Source organism: Papaver somniferum, unplaced genomic scaffold, assembly GCF_003573695.1.
Source record: "Papaver somniferum cultivar HN1 unplaced genomic scaffold, ASM357369v1 unplaced-scaffold_133, whole genome shotgun sequence".
Lineage (NCBI taxonomy): Eukaryota > Viridiplantae > Streptophyta > Magnoliopsida > Ranunculales > Papaveraceae > Papaver > Papaver somniferum.
This window is the reverse complement of record NW_020622492.1, coordinates 12,752,766-12,771,925: the sequence shown is the minus strand read 5'-3', so window position 1 is coordinate 12,771,925 and position 19,160 is coordinate 12,752,766. Positions and strand designations below refer to the sequence as shown.

The 19,160-nt window shown below is 38.0% G+C and overlaps 1 long non-coding RNA gene across 1 annotated transcript; it reads left to right on the top strand.

The window, feature by feature from the left end:
* Positions 1–14,619: 14,619 nt before the first annotated feature.
* LOC113333504 lies at positions 14,620–18,156 on the top strand. Its single transcript, XR_003352091.1, has 4 exons — positions 14,620–15,279; positions 16,350–16,613; positions 16,884–17,142; positions 17,951–18,156. It is a non-coding gene; the product is annotated as an uncharacterized LOC113333504 (long non-coding RNA).
* The last annotated feature ends 1,004 nt before the right edge of the window (positions 18,157–19,160 follow it).

Genomic DNA, 19,160 nt, shown 5'->3' with positions numbered 1-19,160 from the left:
TATGATTCTGTCATCGTTGTAGAAAACAGTAGTATTATTAGCGAAACTTGCATTAGTGCTGCTATTAGCTGTTGATGAACATTACCATGTTGAGAATAGAATGAAAGTACTTCAATTCATAGAAGAAATTACAACTAATGTGGATAATGTTCAAACTCAAGTTCTGTAAGAAATCTTATGTTGCAATGGGCAAGTTGATCTGTACATAGTTGTACACCTGCTGGTTGTTAAAGTGTACATAGTTGTACACCTGTGTATGCATCTAATTTAGGGACTCACAAGCTCAAAATGGTAGAGCTCCCAAGCCTATCATAAGGTTTGCGGAGGTTGATGGTTCAAATCCATCTGAGTTTTCATGTTATGTTTACAAAATATAGGGTAGGTGTGTATATACTAGTGCACCTGTGTAAATCCCATGAAATAGATTTGGTTGTAGGCGAATATGGTTGATTTGTTTCATGTGTTTGAATGGGTGTACATACTTGTACACCAGTGTATTTTCTGTTAAAAATAGGTCGCAGTGTGGGAATGAATGGTCGATTTATGCGTGTTTTGTAGGGATGTACATATTGATGCATTTGCGTAATCCCATGGAAAAGGAGGTTTGGCGCATCAATGTAATTCTCATGACAAAAAAAGGTTTGGGTGTGCTTATGAATATTCGATTTTATGCATGTTTTGTAGGGGTATACATATTGATGCACCAATGTTTTTTTTCATGAAAAAGTAAATTTGTATGTGTGCTGACGAATAAACGGCTTCATGCATGTTTTGCAGGGGTGTACACATTGGTGGACCTGTGTAATTTCGATGTAAAAGTAGGTCTGAGTTGATATGAATGATCTATTTCATGCATGTTTTGCAGGTGCAGGTGTACATTTTGTACACCAAATAATGAAGCGAAAATTAAACCTTTTTAAAAAATGGAAATTATATAGTCATATAAGTACTCTTTTCGAAGATTTCGGAAAGAGCTTTCCGAATATATAAATTTCATAAATTTTGGACGATCAGTTTGAAAGATAAATTGTTTTTTGATTATTTTTATATCATTTAAAATTGATGACATCATTATGATTCCCTTTGGACTAAACTGCAAATATTTAGAATAAATTGTAAATGAGAAGGGTTATTAGTGTATTTTCCGTATTTCAAATAATAAAGGACTAACTTGTACCTAGTTGAATAGGTGTGGACTAACTAGTATATTGGATGAGATTTTGGACTAAACTGTATTTTTCTGTTTTCAAATACCCTAGCAACATGTTGCAGGAAGTTTATGATTTCACTAGCGATAGTGTTTGAGCTCGTGAAGATTCAACAATGGAGGTAAAAATTATTTGATTTTTGTTTTCCTTCCTTCCGTTTTTTCTATAGGATCTTAAAAGTTATAAATTCATTACTGTAAATTTATGGTTTTTTTTGTTTGCATATGCTATTGTCTGCATATTTAAGTAAGTTTCTTATGTGAATCATGCTTACGTATCACCCTACCAGAATTCTATGGCTATTGTTACAAATATCTCAGAAAAAAGAAACCTAGAATTTGTAGAACACGCACAACGAAGGTCATGACACTTGGAATTTCCAAAAAAGCAGAAGTAGACAGTTGGGTGTTGTCACTAATGTTGGATGTTGATTTGTTAAACTTAATACCCTTCTTTTGTTTTGATTTTAAGGATTTGCCACTATTTGGTACGACACAAGCGAAAACGATTAAAGACAAGGAAAATCCACAGGTGATGTTGAGGAGGTCCCTCTGGAGGACCCTTTTACCCTTGATTGACCATCGAGGCGATTGTATGTTGTATATTAGTTTTTGATTTCCTATTCACCCAGGTACTATCTTTCCGACTTCTCTCTTTACTACTTCCTCATGTTACTTTGATTTTTGGTATTGCTCTTTCATTAGAAACATTGAGGACAATGTTAGATTTAAGTTTGGGGGTGGAGAAGAAACTTTTTGTTAGCTTTTAGTTGCAATAAATAAACTCCAGAGCCTAGAAATTTATGCTTATTAAGGTTGGCACTAACCAATCTAAGTGGATGGGAACATCTTGATTGTAGGAGTTGAGGAACCAATCTGATTAGATGGAAACATCTAAAGAGTCTATTCATAAAAGCAGAGAGCTCGGGTGTTAGAATTAAAAAAAAACATGGTAGTTTCGCCATAACTCGTTGAATCCTAATCCCTTCTGTTTTTATTTCTTAAGTGATTTGGTGGGGCACACGACTCAAGTTGTTACCATTGCTAGGTGAAATAGGGTGATTGAGATAAAACAAAAAAATAATAAAATAAAAAGTTTGAGACCAGACCATCAGACTAACCGGAATAAATTCAATAAAGTCGACCAATGGTGCCCTTGTATATGCCAGTTGTGTTGACCTAGAGTTAGGTTTATCGACCACTGGTCCCCTTGTATATGCCAGTTGTGTTGATATTAGTCAGACCGGTGTCTCAGTCCATTAGGATAGGATCATCTTGGCAGAGGCCTTCAGACAGATATGGGAAACACCGTTCACTTTAACCATCTATGTTTCTCTTTATCCATCTTCTTAATCTTTCCATATGATTGGTTGACTCCGGTTATGATGTCTAGAAACTATCTGAGTAGAGCTCTGTCACTTATATATGAATTATAGTATGCTGAGTGCAAACTCGTGTACAACAATTGGAAATTCGCATCAGGGTACTTCCTCCTATAGTCAATGTTTGTATGCCAACCAAGGAGATTCTTTAATGCCTTCCAAGGTTCTGCGTAGATAGCTAGGGTCTGGAGTAATGGCTTTGTGGGTACACCTCTGGTAAACCCTCCGGAGACAACAATCCACCGCTAGGGACACCTAGCGGTTTAACGGCTTGCTGCACGTGCTAAGTGTAGTCATTTTATATTAGATTTGCTCGAGGACTAGCAAATAATAAGTTTGGGGGTATTTGATAGACACATTTTTGTGTCTGAATTGTCCTAAGTGTCTCTATTGTTAGTGCTCGATTTTTGTACTAATTATGGTGTTTTATGTGTGTGTAGGTATTTTTGGCCAATAAACATTTTTGGAAAAATCGGCTCGAAAAATTATGCGAAACACCCCCGGAGGATATTTGTTATGCGGACTCTCAGATTGGATAAGGGGCAGCCAGTTACTAAGGGGCATCCCAGGACGCCACCTGCTATTCGCACCCCTATCTTGGATAAAGGGAAGTTCATCTTCAACACTTCAAAAATGAATTTGGCGGGAAAAGAAGCTCTCAACCGTCAGAATTAGGGTTTATGATTTGGGCATGTTTTTGGGAGATTACAGGGCTGGAATTAATTGGTTTTGCTCTAATGGAGTAAACAGGGTTGGTAGTGGTGTTCGTTTCGATTGGAATTGATTATATCGACGGTTGGGAGGTAAACAGGATTTTTGGTCGGGATTGTTCATCTTCTTTGGCAAAGTCACCTGGTTATGAATTGGACGAGCTTTCTATTGGACTTTCTCATGGTTTCTAGTTGGTTTAGGCCTGTTTCGATCAAACAGGCTTGGTAATGGACATTGAATCGAAGAAACAGAGTTATCCATGAAGTTTTGGCAAAACAGAGAAGTAGGGTTTCACGGTTTTTCTTTTCCTTCTCTGTCCCGAGTGCATCTGATGTTTGCGTGTGGGAATAAGCAGTTGGTCGCGATTTAAAAGGTGCTAGGAACGTTTTTGGAGTGTGTAAACACAAGTCAGCTGCGTGAGGAGTTGAAATAGCAAAGAAAATCCTGTATCTTGCATGGAAGTAAAAGAAAATAGTTTTGGTTGATTGCCGAGATTATGTGGAGTTATGAGGATTTATTCTTGGTTCGATTGGGTATATAAAGGCTGCTGGAACCACAGGGGAGGGTTACGAGAGTTTGGGGGAGATTACAGAGTTGTGAAAGTCGAGTTGCAGAAGAATCACCATTTCTGCTGTTGTGAAGAACACCAAGAACATTAGGCGCGCAACAACAGTCGTTTCTCAACAGTGAAAACGACACATAGGGGAGGGTCGAGAATCAGCGACAGTACTCTGTTCTATCGTTCTTTTCAGTTTGTAACACTTATCACTGTTGCAAACCCGGTTTTTAATAGTTTTTCTCCATTTCATCTTTGTAAACACCCTTTGAGCAATAAAAATGAATTTTGAGTGTGTTTCCAACATGATGATGAGTTAATTCTCCCACAACCAAGGCAATGAGGAAGCTATTCACGCATGAATAATAGGTAACTATTTCATTTTCTCTAATTTTTAATTATAATTCACTCAATCACTGCTCTTGCAGAGTTTTTAAATGTTTACATAATTTTCTTAATTACTTGTGATTCAATTTGATAGATTATACTTTGTTTAATCAATTGATAGTCTATGCTTGGTGAATACAATTAATATTTGAGAATGTGCTTGATTAATTGTGAATTAAGGAATAAGGGACTTAAAAGATAATTAGAGTTTTGGATTATTTTCCAAAATTTATTCATGTGTGATAGTGGAATCAGTGTCTTGGTTATTCCTAATAATCTTGAATTAAGTTTTGTTTCTTTTTAAATTTCATTAAATCTAAAATCTTTGCTTTCACAAGTCTCAACGAACTTTTTACTACAACTCAATTTGAAATCACATCACTCCGCTTCAACGTTTCTCCCTTGAAGCCGCTTCAACATTCTCTAGAGAAGCCGCTCCGCTCTAGAGCCAAAAGCCGCTCCATTTCAACGTTTCTCCCAGAAGCCGCTTCAACATTCTCTCGAGAAGCCGCTACGCTTCTAGAGCCAGAAGCCGCTACGCTTCAACATTTCGCTCCAGAAGCCGCTTCAACATTCTCTAGAGAAGCCGCTCCGCTTCAATGTTCCACTTCAGAAACCGCTTCAACGTTCTCTCCAAAAGTCGCCAATCCTCCCTGTCAGGAATCGTGATCACAACCAGCCAAGGTTTGTAGTTGTGGCCACTTTTTGATCCATATCTCCAAAGCCCGTGGTCGTGGACAGTTTAGTCGCTTACGCATCCAGCCAATCCCTTTGCTTTCATGGACGCCCACACAATTCCAGCCAACCTAATTTGTTCCCACGATAATATAGTCTCTTTTGATCACATCTGCTGCCAAGAACTGTTTCCGCTCGTTTGTTGATACCATCCAGAGCTTCACCATAGCAACAATCACTACAAAGGTAGAAACATGTAAACCACACTTGGGGACTGAGGCTCTACTCGGATTTCCTTCACTGTCAAACCTCGGAAGACACGGTCAACAAAAAGGTCATAGCCACTACAAGGTCATCTACTCTTCAAGGGTGTAGCATAAAGATATCATCACCTCTCTGTCTAGAAGGCGCCTGCAACACTTTACAAGGCTGTGGCGGATCCCAAGCCTGCTCAGAGAAAACAACTTCAGAAACTAAGATAAGCGCGACCGGGGACTGCTCATCGCAGTCCATCCCGGCAACCATCAAAGATTCATGAGATAACTCCAGAGACGCAGCTGAAACATTTTCTTGAAGAAACGGAGGAAGCCACGATTAAAAACATAATACTCTCACTTCTACCTCTTCGTCGTCCATAATATTTCATCCATGCGACGCAATTAAAGTAGGCTACACATGGGGACTACCAGCATGGGATGCTTTCAGTCCTCTCAACCAGGTTAAAGCCGCACGCGTGCATCAAAGACTCCAAAAGCACGCCACAGAGACACATTCACATATCCCCACGCCACCGGATCTAACACAAGTATAACTGGGGACTGCTCACCGCATCCCATTCCATACAATAGTCCAAGATTCAAAAGATGGTTCAAAGGATGTCGCTTGGAACAAAGTCCTTGGAGACTTGATAGCAACACATCGGTAACGGAACGTCTCTCAACTCGTCTACTTCACTCAATGAAGATTTCTACCATACAAGCATCCGCAACATGTCATCGTCGCGATCAGAAAGTCCAGACACCAAATAACCTAAAGTCAAGGATGGACCAACAACGCAACCACGATCTCCAAGATTAGCCCTGACATTATTTCATCCATCCATCCAAAGAGTGCAATGGAGTTTGGTAAAATTTTAAATTCACTGGAGAGGACTCTTCTGGAGTCAGAACCTCATTACACATTCTAGAGAAGATCGGTGCTACTGTTGGGCGGCTACATGCGAGGGCACCTACCTTGAGTTCTCCTGGCCCGCCTTGATACTGATTATAACTATTGGAGATTGCTTTGTTGCCGTTAATACTCACTCTACCGCCGCTAAAAAATGACAAAGAGGATCCAGACACCGCAGATGAAAGCACGAATCCAGATGAGCAACAAAAAACAGAAGAGGGGCGATACCTCTTTTTATGCGGACAGAGTTTCTAGAACTTGAACATAATAAGGATTTCTTCTTGCTCCATGAACGGGAATAGATGACTGGGCGAACCACGATCATGCTCCATAGCCGAACAAGCAGTACGCCAATACCTCTGCTCCATAACCGAATCGGCAGCGTGCCACAACGAGGAACACCAGTCACTCAACTTGTAACACTCCATGGCTCCAGCACTCCATGGTCTATTCAACTCCCATGGATACAGAACTCCGCAGTCAAGCTAACTCTCATGGCTTCAGCACTCCGTGGTCAAGACGACTCTCCGATGCTCCAGAGTTCCGTGATCCATCCAGCAAGCCTTTTGAGTGCCATTTTCACCATTCCGCGGACTGAAGCCAGTTTCCACCATTTCGGGGACTGAAGACAGTTTTCACCATCCCACGGAACTGAAGACAATTATCATCCTTACACGGAACTGAAGCCAGTTGCCGTCGTTCCGCGGAACTGAAGCCAGTTGCCATCATTCCGCGGAACTGAAGCCACTCCACGTACATCCCAAGGTAGTCGCACCATCCACCATGCCAAGCTAGCTGCGCCCATCCGCTACTCCAGTTAGCAGCGCCATCCTAGCCATTCAAAGCAGCACCATCTCCACCAGCCAATAAAGCGCCATCCTGGTCGTTCAAAGCAGTGCCATCTCTATACGTTCCGTAACCTAGCCAGCTAGAACCGTTCACCGATTCGCGAACCAAATTGCAGTACCATCTCTGCCAATCAGTAGGCAAAGTTTCAGCGCTGACGCCAACACCTTATGACCAAGTCAGAATTACGTAGAGCCTCCAACACAAGGATCACAGATTCCTCATGCCTTCCGCCAAAGGTTAGTTGAATTTCTTTGGCAATCTCTTCACGTCTTGCTCTTTCGATTTTACTCTTGTCTGTCACCATCTCATGCTTACCCCGCAACAATGCCACTATTACATGCTAAGCAGGGGACTTAATTTTGATGGTGGTTTTTAGCTTAGGGATAAAATCGTAAAACCTTGCATCTGATGTCACTCTGAAGCAAACGGTGTCGTGAGTGCTAACCTCTCCACCAGCATATTTATTGAGCCATTCAATATATTTACATGAAATTTATCCAGGCTGGCGAATGTAGCAACCATCCCAAACACTCTGTAAATTTCGGCACCTCGCCAATACAAGACTCACTGAGTACTTTCCTGTGCAATGTTCCCCGAAAGAATCCTTAATATCGGTATGGCATGACGGATTTGTGTTCACTCACAGCGGAGTAGCATGAGCCTCCAAGTACCAAAGTTAAGGCCATCGCACGAAATGGTCAGGCGGAAAGCACATTGCATTCTATAGATAAGGATTTTTGTGGCAGCATACAAAATCCAACCAATTATTGTGATAACTCATAAAAAACTCATAAACCCGATTAATTTGTAAAATTAGGGTTTCGCGCCTCGCACAGTATACTAGACCCCGTTGGTCGAAAAACTATGCTTAGCCAAACTAGGCGATTAAATCCGCCATAGCACACTGGAAGTGTGGCCACAACCTAGATTGCCAGCCCCACTTCCCATCGAGCAATCAGGTCGTTTTAAATCCACCACACTCACACAAAAGTGTAGCCACGCCCATGCTTGGTCGGCCCTCTTACATTAACCAATCAGGTTGCTTCAAACTCGCCATAGTGTTGAAAAGGAGGAAACCATGCCAGATGGTCGCAAAGCCAATTGGCTTCCCAAAACCCGCGCCAAACGCGCATTCCAGGCACACATGCCAATCGACATGCCAAATATGCGAAGAAGCATGCCAAACTCGCCAAACGTGCATGCCAGGCGCACATGCCAATCGGCCCGCCAAACATGCCAAGCAACATGCCAAACTCGCCAAACGTGCATGCCAGGAGCACATTCCAATCGGCATGCCAAATAGCATGCCAAACTTGCCAAACGCGCATGCCAATCGGCACGCGAAACATTCCAAACTCGCCAAACACGCATGCCAGGCACACATGCCAATCAGCATGCCAAACATGCCAAGCAGCATGCCAAACGCGCATGCTAGGCGCACATGCCAATCGGCATGCCTAACATTCCAAGCAGCATGCCAAACTCGCCAAACGCGCATGCCAGGCGCACATGCCAATCGGCATGCCTAACTCGCAAAACGCACATGCCAATCGGCATGCCTAACTTGCCAAACATGCAATCCATGCGCACATGCCAAACGGAACGCCTAACTTGCCAAACATGCATGCCATGCGCACATGCCAAACGACAGGCCTAACTTGCCAAACGCGCATGCCAGGCGCACATTCCAAACGGCATGCCAAAATTACCAAAACGCGCATGCCAAACGCCATGCCATATATGATAATTAGGGTTTCGGCATGCTAAACCCTAATTTAGACAAAGTTTCTAGGCGCCGACAGAAGATAGCCATAATCAACGGATATCCTTCCTCATGAGATGCAATCTCAGCCATCCAAGTTCGCCACCGAGCTGACAGACTTGTGGCAACTTTCAGGCGACCAGCCGCCTAAAACTAATGGCCATGGCTATGCCAGGCGCCACTTGCAACATCGTTCCACTGGCATGCAAGAGCCATGCCAGCCATGCCGAATTACCACTGGCGTGCACCAAAAACGCCACTACGCCATCTTCAGGCGCCAACATAAGGTAGCCATAATCAAAGGCTACCCTTCCTCCTGAGATGCAATCTCATCCATCCAAGTTCGCCACCGAGATGGCAGGCTTGTGGCAAGTTTCAGGCGACCAGCCAGGACGAGTCTACTAGCACCACATGCTATTTTCCTGCGGCAAGCCCCTTGATTTTAACTTGCCACACGTAGCAAAGTGCTACATATTTTCCACCAAAAACAAGTTTTGGCCAGGAGAACAATACAACATCCAGAAATCATATGATAGCTTTTCATTCAGCTAGCCAGTTCAAATTTCTGATACAAGTCACGAAACACCCACATTTCCAGAATTAACTATTTTGGTCTCAACACTTTCTTCGCTTCCCTCCCTAAGAGAAACCCTTCTCCTTCACTTTGTGACCGAAGCAAGCATAGAACTTCCATTTCTTGGTTTAGGACAGGATTGTACAGATTGATCTATTGAATCAAAATTACTCCCATGCAGTACAATGTTTAGGGTTTAGACTAAGTTTCTCACCCACACACACAAAATTACCAAAATCAGCAGAAACGTTTTCACCCATAAACAACAGGTTTCGGGTGGATCTGAAGAAAATAACAATGATGCTACTTGCGACATAAAAGAACACAAGATTCTGAATTGTCGGTATACTGTTACCTATCATAGACACGAAATAGGTGAACCTATACTTGGCCTTTTGTCGCTAATTTCAAAGTGCAAGTTCAGATAGAAAAATGCTGCACTCGAACAAGCCGAACATTTCTCTATAGAACCAAAATTCAAGTTCATCCAGGAGCTATTCAGAACTGGTAATTGAACTTTGACCAAAACACTATGTTAAAGCATAGCTCGGTTGAACCCACCAAACGTTGGTATGTCATGTTTGGTTGTCATATTTTAGTATCAAAACTCATCTAGAATCACTTGATTAAATACTAGAGTCAACTTCGTTTCGGTTAGACTAGAAAGTCTAGGAATGTTGATACGTACAAGTATTATTCCGAAGACCTGAAGAATGAGAATAATTAATGACTACAACGAGGACATCATCCTTCCACTTGAGGTTAGTAATACTGACTTGACTTGTTTCCATTCCTAATGTATCTTTATAGTCATATTATATTGAAAACATAACATGCGAAGCTGTATATATATAATACTCTAGTGGTTAGACTTGGTCATATCATTATGATAAAAGTTTCAAGGAACTTATTGAATTACTAAGTATAAACGCTTATCTTTTGGAAATTTGTAAATACGAGATCAACATAATCTTTTTATTTAGTTACTTGATTATGTGTAAGATATATGTATGATTTCACCATAGGAAACATTGTTTTATAACATTTGTTTAAAGGAAGTACATATATGAACTTGTTTCATAATCGAAAGGAAATCATGATTGGTTAGGTTCTTTATTGAATATCTTTTGAATGACCAATATAAGATGACAAGGTAGAACCTACCTTAACATGTTAAGATTTGAGGTACAACCGGTCATAGCCTATATTGTGTAGCATGTTGTAATCGGTCACAAGCTATATTGGTATAGTTGTAATCGGTCACAATCTACCTTGCTTCCGATCACAAGCTAATTTGGGAAGTTATTTGTAATCGGTCACAAGTTTCTTTGGGAACCAAGGTGTAACCGATCACAAGCTAACTTGGGAAGTAAGGTGTAACCGATCACAAGCTACCTCTGGGAAGCAAGGTGTAACCTGTCACAACCTAGTTTGGGAAGCATGGTATAACGGATCACAATTTACATTGTGATTTTAGTACAACCGATTCCAAGGAGCAAAACCGAGTTTCAATTATCACATATCTCTTTATGTTTTGTGTGAAGCTTGGAATTAGGGTTTGCTGAGAAACTTCTAGATGTAGACATATTTGAACATGTAGATAACTCTTATCATTAATTGTTCAAAGATATCCTTTATACTCAATGTGATCCCGTACTGAAAATTGAAAAGCATTTAATTATGATTTTCATAATATATGTTTTAATTACCAGTAATTAAAGCATATCCTTTGGAAAATATTATTAGCTAATGTGCTAGAATAATAACATAAGTTTTCTAAGAGAGATTTCAGAAATATGGTTTAATAATTAATTGAAAATATGAAAACCGGATTTAGGTACTTTAATGTTAATATCTTGAGAATATTTTCGGTTTTGGAATTTCCTTGTTGTCCAAACAACCTTGGTCTGTAAATACTTGAGTTTGCATTTCTTGCAAACTATCCTAAGAGTCAGGAAAACTTCATTCTTGTTGTTTCTGGTGGAGCCGTCTATTCGGAGAGGAAAGTACTCTAATTAGGCGAAATCTCTTACGACCTCTCGTTTAAAGACTTTTGTGGTATCAACAAGCTCTACGAGTATCGTCGGTGAGAAACTAGGTAATTTCATTGTTGTTTTAGTTTTCAATTATTGATTTGATTGACTAACGGTTGTTGAAACTTTGATCGCACCTAGTTTGTTTATTCTTGCGAACCTTTTCTTATGATATAAGGCTCACTCAAACTAGATCAAAGTATCAACGGATCTTTAGAAACATTTTCGGATCTAAAGAGATCTTGTGATAATCGATTGTTAACAGACTCCGTTCTGTGTGTGATTGATCACAAGAGGATTCAGGTTGTGTTGTGCAGGTTATTATTGAAGACAAACAAAGATCTGAAGACGACAAAGTTTTTATTATTAGTTTTCATATCTTGTGAATTATGTGCACAAACCTTGATAGGTTGGGATCCAACTAGAATCATGTTTATCTTTGATAGACTTGATTGTGTAGTTGCTTGAGATAGGCATCACCTTATAGTTTCTCTTCGAGGTTTATATTGACTGATTGCAAATCTAAATATTGGTTATTTTGGTAATCAAAGTTTAGATTGATCTAACCAGACAAAGGAGTTTATTAGTTTAAGCAGAAGATCCTTTGTCAACAACTCAAACAATATCTTTATAGCAAAGATTGATTAGAGTAGTTACCAAACAAATTTTTCCTTTGCTGCTTGGAATACGATCCAAAGGACTTGCTAATCACGTGCGTGACTCTAGAAGATGAAGGTGCAGGGATAATGAGTAAACTAGCTAGCTAGGGGTAGTCTACTTGGTCTCAACTGTACGAAGTTGGTATTTGATTTTGTATAAAGGCTTAATTCTGAGAGTATTCAAAACTGGACTAGGTTTCAGGGTTTTTCTGCATTTGCAGTTTCCTGGTTAACAATATCTCGCTGTGTCATTTACTTTGTTTTTCGCATTATAATTGTTATTATAATTAAGTAAATTACACACGTACGTTAATCCGAATACTCGACTTTTTTTTTGCTAAGTCAAAAAATATATTAATAGAAAAAATATTTACATAGAGTTTATAAGAAAAAGAGGTCACAAAAGGACCCCAAAAACTTATGAACTATTTAAAACGATAATAAGTAACATTTGGAAGCTCAATACAATTGAAGAACCGGTCTTCCCTAGAAACTTGTTCTTTCACCCCTCGTATAGAAGACAAACTCTTTTTGCCATTTTATCTGCAAAAAAATTAGCCTCTCTAAAAGTATGTTCAAATATGACCGAATCATATTGAGAACAAATTGTGAGCCAACGAACTCTTGCAAACCAAGGTATATAATTCCTAGTAAATGCTTCCACAACACTAAAAGAATCTGACCTGATTAGAACACGCCTCCAACCCCAAATAACTTCCCATTCAAGACCAACAATAACACCATAAAGCTCAGCCAAATAGTTAGTCGACATTAATCCTAATGTAACTATTGTCAAGTAAATATCTTGTTGTTGTATTGTTTCGACCTCGTCCATAGACAATCACACAAGGTATAGGACTTAAGTTTGATCGTCTCGACTCTATCCATAGACGATCACCTAAGATACCGAATTTATAGGTTGATATTTAAAAGATTGTGGTGTATTTGGGTACCCTCGTCTTTTCACACTATAAGTTCGGTTATATGTTCTGCATTTTTCTAGCCAAACTTTCAAAATCTCATCTTTAAAAGTTTCCATTTTCACATAATTTTAGCCAATTAAAGCAAAATAATGAGATTAACATGTATACATGAGCTTTCAAACATCATCCTCTTCATTTCTTTGTTTTGGTCATCGATTGGCTCGTAAAAACCATCATTTTGAGATTGGATTGAGTTTGGAAAATAATATATTCACCATCTTACAAATCACTCATTAAAAAACAGACGTGAAGATTAACAAAATAGTTTGTTTACTCTGTGAGGTGAAGGTTCTGATTCGTGGAAATTGTCACTCAAATCACTCATTTTGATTTAAGAATCTCAAAACCTAATTTTTATTTTTCTTCCAAAACTCATCTTCTCCTTTTTTTTCTTCCTCTCTCTCTCTCTCTCAATAGTTCTAATTCCAAAATTAACACTATCTCAAATCATTTATCTAACTCACTCACTAACTAATCTGATCTAAAACTAGCAATCAATTGAGTGTAAATTTGTGCACCCCTCTAAAACCTGGGTGCACATTTCGACCGTCCCCATTCGTCAATTTTATCTAATCTAGTTTTTGGTTTTTTATTTACTACTCAATTTTAAAAATTAACATTACATTGGAAATAAAAGAATTAATGACTGCGCACTATTTTATATATAGGCATCCATCAACACCTCTCTGATTTTTCGTTACCAGCAATAAGACAAAAAACTAAAAGGTCAATTTAATCAACCTATTTTGTCTCATAATCTCAAACAAGCTGAACTTTGTATCTCCGTTTTATATTCTAGGCACCAATTGGAATTTTTGTAGAATCTTATCCACTTATTAAATGTAGAAATTAACGTTTAATCCCATATTAATTGGGCTTTAGACATTCTAGTCATATCCCCTCAAGCCTAGTATTACAAGGTCCAAATTTACCAAATCCTGAACGAGTTAATCCTTTCAGGAATGATTCGGTCCAAAATTAATTATTTTCATGGCAAAAGTACCCATCAGCGTAATATCGTCAATATTCAGTTTTTATTTTTTCATTTCCTTTGTCGTAACTCCCTCTCCCAGCGAAGAAAAAATCCTAAAACCTAAATTCAATATCTTTAGCTACCAAAAGAAAATCTGAAAATCAAACAAACACTTTCAGTTCAGTAATAAGCTTATATCGTCATCATCAGTACTTGATCCTGAAGATTCACTTGAAATTGAGGGGAAAAGTTGATGACATTTAATTTCAGCAAATTAATTTCTGGATTTCATCATTAAAAATGATTTGAAAGGTAAGTTTAATCTTTTTATTATTTAATTCGATTGCAATTGTTAGTTTATCGATTTTGAAATCGATTTCGGGAAAGAAAAAAAACGTTTAAAAAACCTAATTACTTCAATTTCAGTTCGAATTCTTATTCAATCAATAATCAGAGTTTAGATCTATGTCGCTAAATGGTTGCTTATGTTGGCTAAACATATTCCCTTCAATTTTATTAGTTCCCACTTGTTTTCTCGGTTTATTTGAAAAATTCGACATGTGGTGATTAAACTATGTTTGCAATGTAGTTATTAATCTCATTCGCTATCAGATTATAGAAATTGGGGTTGGAATTGTATTAAAATTATTATTTGGTGGTTAATTGTTATACATAACGTAGGTATGGTTTCTAACCTTTTCAGTCAGTCTCACTATCTGTTTGATAAAATGCGTACAGTGTTCTGCAACTTAGACTTTGATAGACATTTATTGCCAAATATAACTTGGAAGTCAGTCTATGGATTGAATGGTTGCAGATGGAATTGCTTTCCTCTTGTCATTCCTATTATTATGACCACTGAATTTTTCTTTGGACTGGAGAGGGGATTGCTAACTGATTTTTTGTGTCAGAACCGTTGAAGAGGGGTTCTGTTATACCATAAATTTGTATCTGCTACTTTTGGTTACACTTCTACAAGATTATTATGGTGGGATTTAGAAATAAATACTTGGTAATAGAGGTATTCATGGATCCTATAATTAGCCAGTCCAGTTCAATGTATTAAAGACGCATTAGTTGTAAAGTTCGGTGAATGTGATTTATCCGCGTCTCTAATTGGACTATTACAGGGTAAGACGATCATGGATAATGTTGTACTTGTACATATTCTAACTACTACTTGTTTTGCAGTACCTAGCAATGAATGAGAAAACTAACTATGTACAGAAAGATGGAGATAGTGAAGGATTTGGACAAATCTATGTTGAATCAGAGGATCAAAGACTTGATTGGGCAGACGGGTTTGTCTTGGTAGTAGCATAACCGTTATTCATGAGAATATAGAAGAATCTAGAAAGGTATGGCTGGTGTTTTTTTGTTTGTTTGTTTTGCTTGTCCATTCTTATGAGCATAACTCCGATTTACAAATATGGTGTTTTTTATGGATATTAGGGATATGATGGTAGTATTAATCAATCACTTTTCACTGGGTAGTTACAATACATGTATAGATGGGACGATAGTGGTAGATACCGGTAGGAGTACTACTACTGGTAATAATAGTGAATACGAGAAAATGAAAGTGGGACAAAGAAAAGAGTAACAAAACATTTGTTACAGAGGTATGTGCATAAGAGGGAAAAGGAACCTACTATTTATAGCCTATCATATTAAGTCGGTGATGAACTGATACGTGTTTACCTCTTACAAAAAGTCTTAAACATTACGAAAGGAACTTTCTTATACCTTAAGAAAATCTCAATCATCCTTATCTTAAATAGTTCGGTGAATGGAGGTGGAGAACATTTCTGAGACTTAGCGATTCTTCTAGGCGGTGAAAATGGTGGTCTACTAAAAGTGACGTGATTATTGATTTGATAGGTTCTGTAATGGTGGGATCGTTGAATTAGTGTGCTGAGTTACCTTTTTTTCTTTCTTTCTAGTTATTTAATTTTTTGTTTGCTTCTCTTGTAACCTCATGCACTACCCTAGCACCTTTGACTGCATACAGACGTTCCTGTCCCAATAAGAAATTGATACCTCACCCGAGTATCATAGGTTTAAGATTCGTTGATTATTAATGTGTACATAGTTGTACACATATTGATTCTTAATGTGTACATAATTGTACACATGGTGATTATGTGCACATATTTGGACTCATGTTAATTCTTTATGTGTACATAATTGTACACATGTTGATCATTAATGTGCACATGATTGTACACCTATTGATTGTTAACAAGTGCCCCTGTTGATACTCATTTTGATTACGGAGAAACACTTCATGTTGTTCATTCTTATCTGTCGACACTTAGGTCATCTTTTATAAACTCTCAAAATTTTCAGTGGTAATGGGTCCTTGCATTTTCCCTATGGTACTGACGATTATATATTGTCCACTGACCTTGCTTCAATTGTCTGTTAGGTTGCTCTTGAGAGGAACAAAAAAATAAGAGGAAATGCTCCTGAAAGCCTAGTATCGGGGTCTGATGATATCACCATGTTCCTTCGGGAAATTGCTGCCAGTAAGCACCCCAAAGCCCGCCTGACTGGTCATCAACAAACATTTCTTGGCCTACTTATTGAGAGAAAATTCATAAAACCTATTGGAAGTTGGTCTTTTCTGTAAACTTACACCGTCTTTTTAGCCTTCTCTCACTGTGTTCGTGATGCAATCTGCTGGCTCAAGGTATCCACATTTCTATTATTCGATCTGATACGCTATTATATTCCAGGTTGCTTGTTGATTAACGGAAACATGGAAAGATGGGATCATTTAGGTATATCTGCTTTGGGTATAACATGTGTACATAGTTGTACACATGTTGATTATTAACGTGTACATAATTGTACACATGTTGATTTTCAATGTGTACATAGTTGTGCACCTGTTAATCGTTATGTACCTTGCTACAATAGGGATACTGTCATCAACCCACTGTTTTATTTCATTTTACAGTAATACAATTGAAGTAACACATCAAGAGGTTACTGGTTTGAAGAGGATGAGGAGATCATTCGTGAGGAAGAGGAGAGTTGGCAAGCTGAGAGTGAGCAAAAATTAAATGATTCAGCTGCTGACAAGGAAAAACGCGCCAAGGAAAAACAGATGTAAGTGTCTATAGCTTTGTAATTTACTGACTAAGATATGTTCATCAGATTGAAAGGGAGAGTTGGCCTTCAACCTCAGGATGGCCTATTGTTTGTTGGATTGACAGGTAACATTTCATATTCATTATATGACATTTCAGACATACTGTATTATTGTATCTTCAGCTTCATCCCAATACTAAATACTATTTTACAGAATAACTAGGATTGGTTAGTTCGAAATTGAGATACAGATCTTAGCTTTGATTATAAAATCAAACAAGTAGATCTTAATTGTTCTAGTTTATATGCATTAGTACTCCATCAGGCCTCCACAGAAAAACCAGATTAATGATAATGAATACGTTAGCTGCAACATATGATTCTGTCATCGTTGTAGAAAACAGTAGTATTATTAGCGAAACTTGCATTAGTGCTGCTATTAGCTGTTGATGAACATTACCATGTTGAGAATAGAATGAAAGTACTTCAATTCATAGAAGAAATTACAACTAATGTGGATAATGTTCAAACTCAAGTTCTGTAAGAAATCTTATGTTGCAATGGGCAAGTTGATCTGTACATAGTTGTACACCTGCTGGTTGTTAAAGTGTACATAGTTGTACACCTGTGTATGCATCTAATTTAGGGACTCACAAGCTCAAAATGGTAGAGCTCCCAAGCCTATCATAAGGTTTGCGGAGGTTGATGGTTCAAATCCATCTGAGTTTTCATGTTATGTTTACAAAATATAGGGTAGGTGTGTATATACTAGTGCACCTGTGTAAATCCCATGAAATAGATTTGGTTGTAGGCGAATATGGTTGATTTGTTTCATGTGTTTGAATGGGTGTACATACTTGTACACCAGTGTATTTTCTGTTAAAAATAGGTCGCAGTGTGGGAATGAATGGTCGATTTATGCGTGTTTTGTAGGGATGTACATATTGATGCATTTGCGTAATCCCATGGAAAAGGAGGTTTGGCGCATCAATGTAATTCTCATGACAAAAAAAGGTTTGGGTGTGCTTATGAATATTCGATTTTATGCATGTTTTGTAGGGGTATACATATTGATGCACCAATGTTTTTTTTCATGAAAAAGTAAATTTGTATGTGTGCTGACGAATAAACGGCTTCATGCATGTTTTGCAGGGGTGTACACATTGGTGGACCTGTGTAATTTCGATGTAAAAGTAGGTCTGAGTTGATATGAATGATCTATTTCATGCATGTTTTGCAGGTGCAGGTGTACATTTTGTACACCAAATAATGAAGCGAAAATTAAACCTTTTTAAAAAATGGAAATTATATAGTCATATAAGTACTCTTTTCGAAGATTTCGGAAAGAGCTTTCCGAATATATAAATTTCATAAATTTTGGACGATCAGTTTGAAAGATAAATTGTTTTTTAATTATTTTTATATCATTTAAAATTGATGACATCATTATGATTCCCTTTGGACTAAACTGCAAATATTTAGAATAAATTGTAAATGAGAAGGGTTATTAGTGTATTTTCCGTATTTCAAATAAATAAAGGACTAACTTGTACCTAGTTGAATAGGTGTGGACTAACTAGTATATTTGGATGAGATTTTGGACTAAACTGTATTTTTCTGTTTTCAAATACCCTAGCAACATGTTGCAGGAAGTTTATGATTTCACTAGCGATAGTGTTTGAGCTCGTGAAGATTCAACAATGGAGGTAAAAATTATTTGATTTTTGTTTTCCTTCCTTCCGTTTTTTCTATAGGATCTTAAAAGTTATAAATTCATTACTGTAAATTTATGGTTTTTTTTGTTTGCATATGCTATTGTCTGCATATTTAAGTAAGTTTCTTATGTGAATCATGCTTACGTATCACCCTACCAGAATTCTATGGCTATTGTTACAAATATCTCAGAAAAAAAGAAACCTAGAATTTGTAGAACACGCACAACGAAGGTCATGACACTTGGAATTTCCAAAAAAGCAGAAGTAGACAGTTGGGTGTTGTCACTAATGTTGGATGTTGATTTGTTAAACTTAATACCCTTCTTTTGTTTTGATTTTAAGGATTTGCCACTAATTTGGTACGGCACAAGCGAAAACGATTAAAGACAAGGAAAATCCACTCCTTAAGGGTGATGATAGAAGACTCC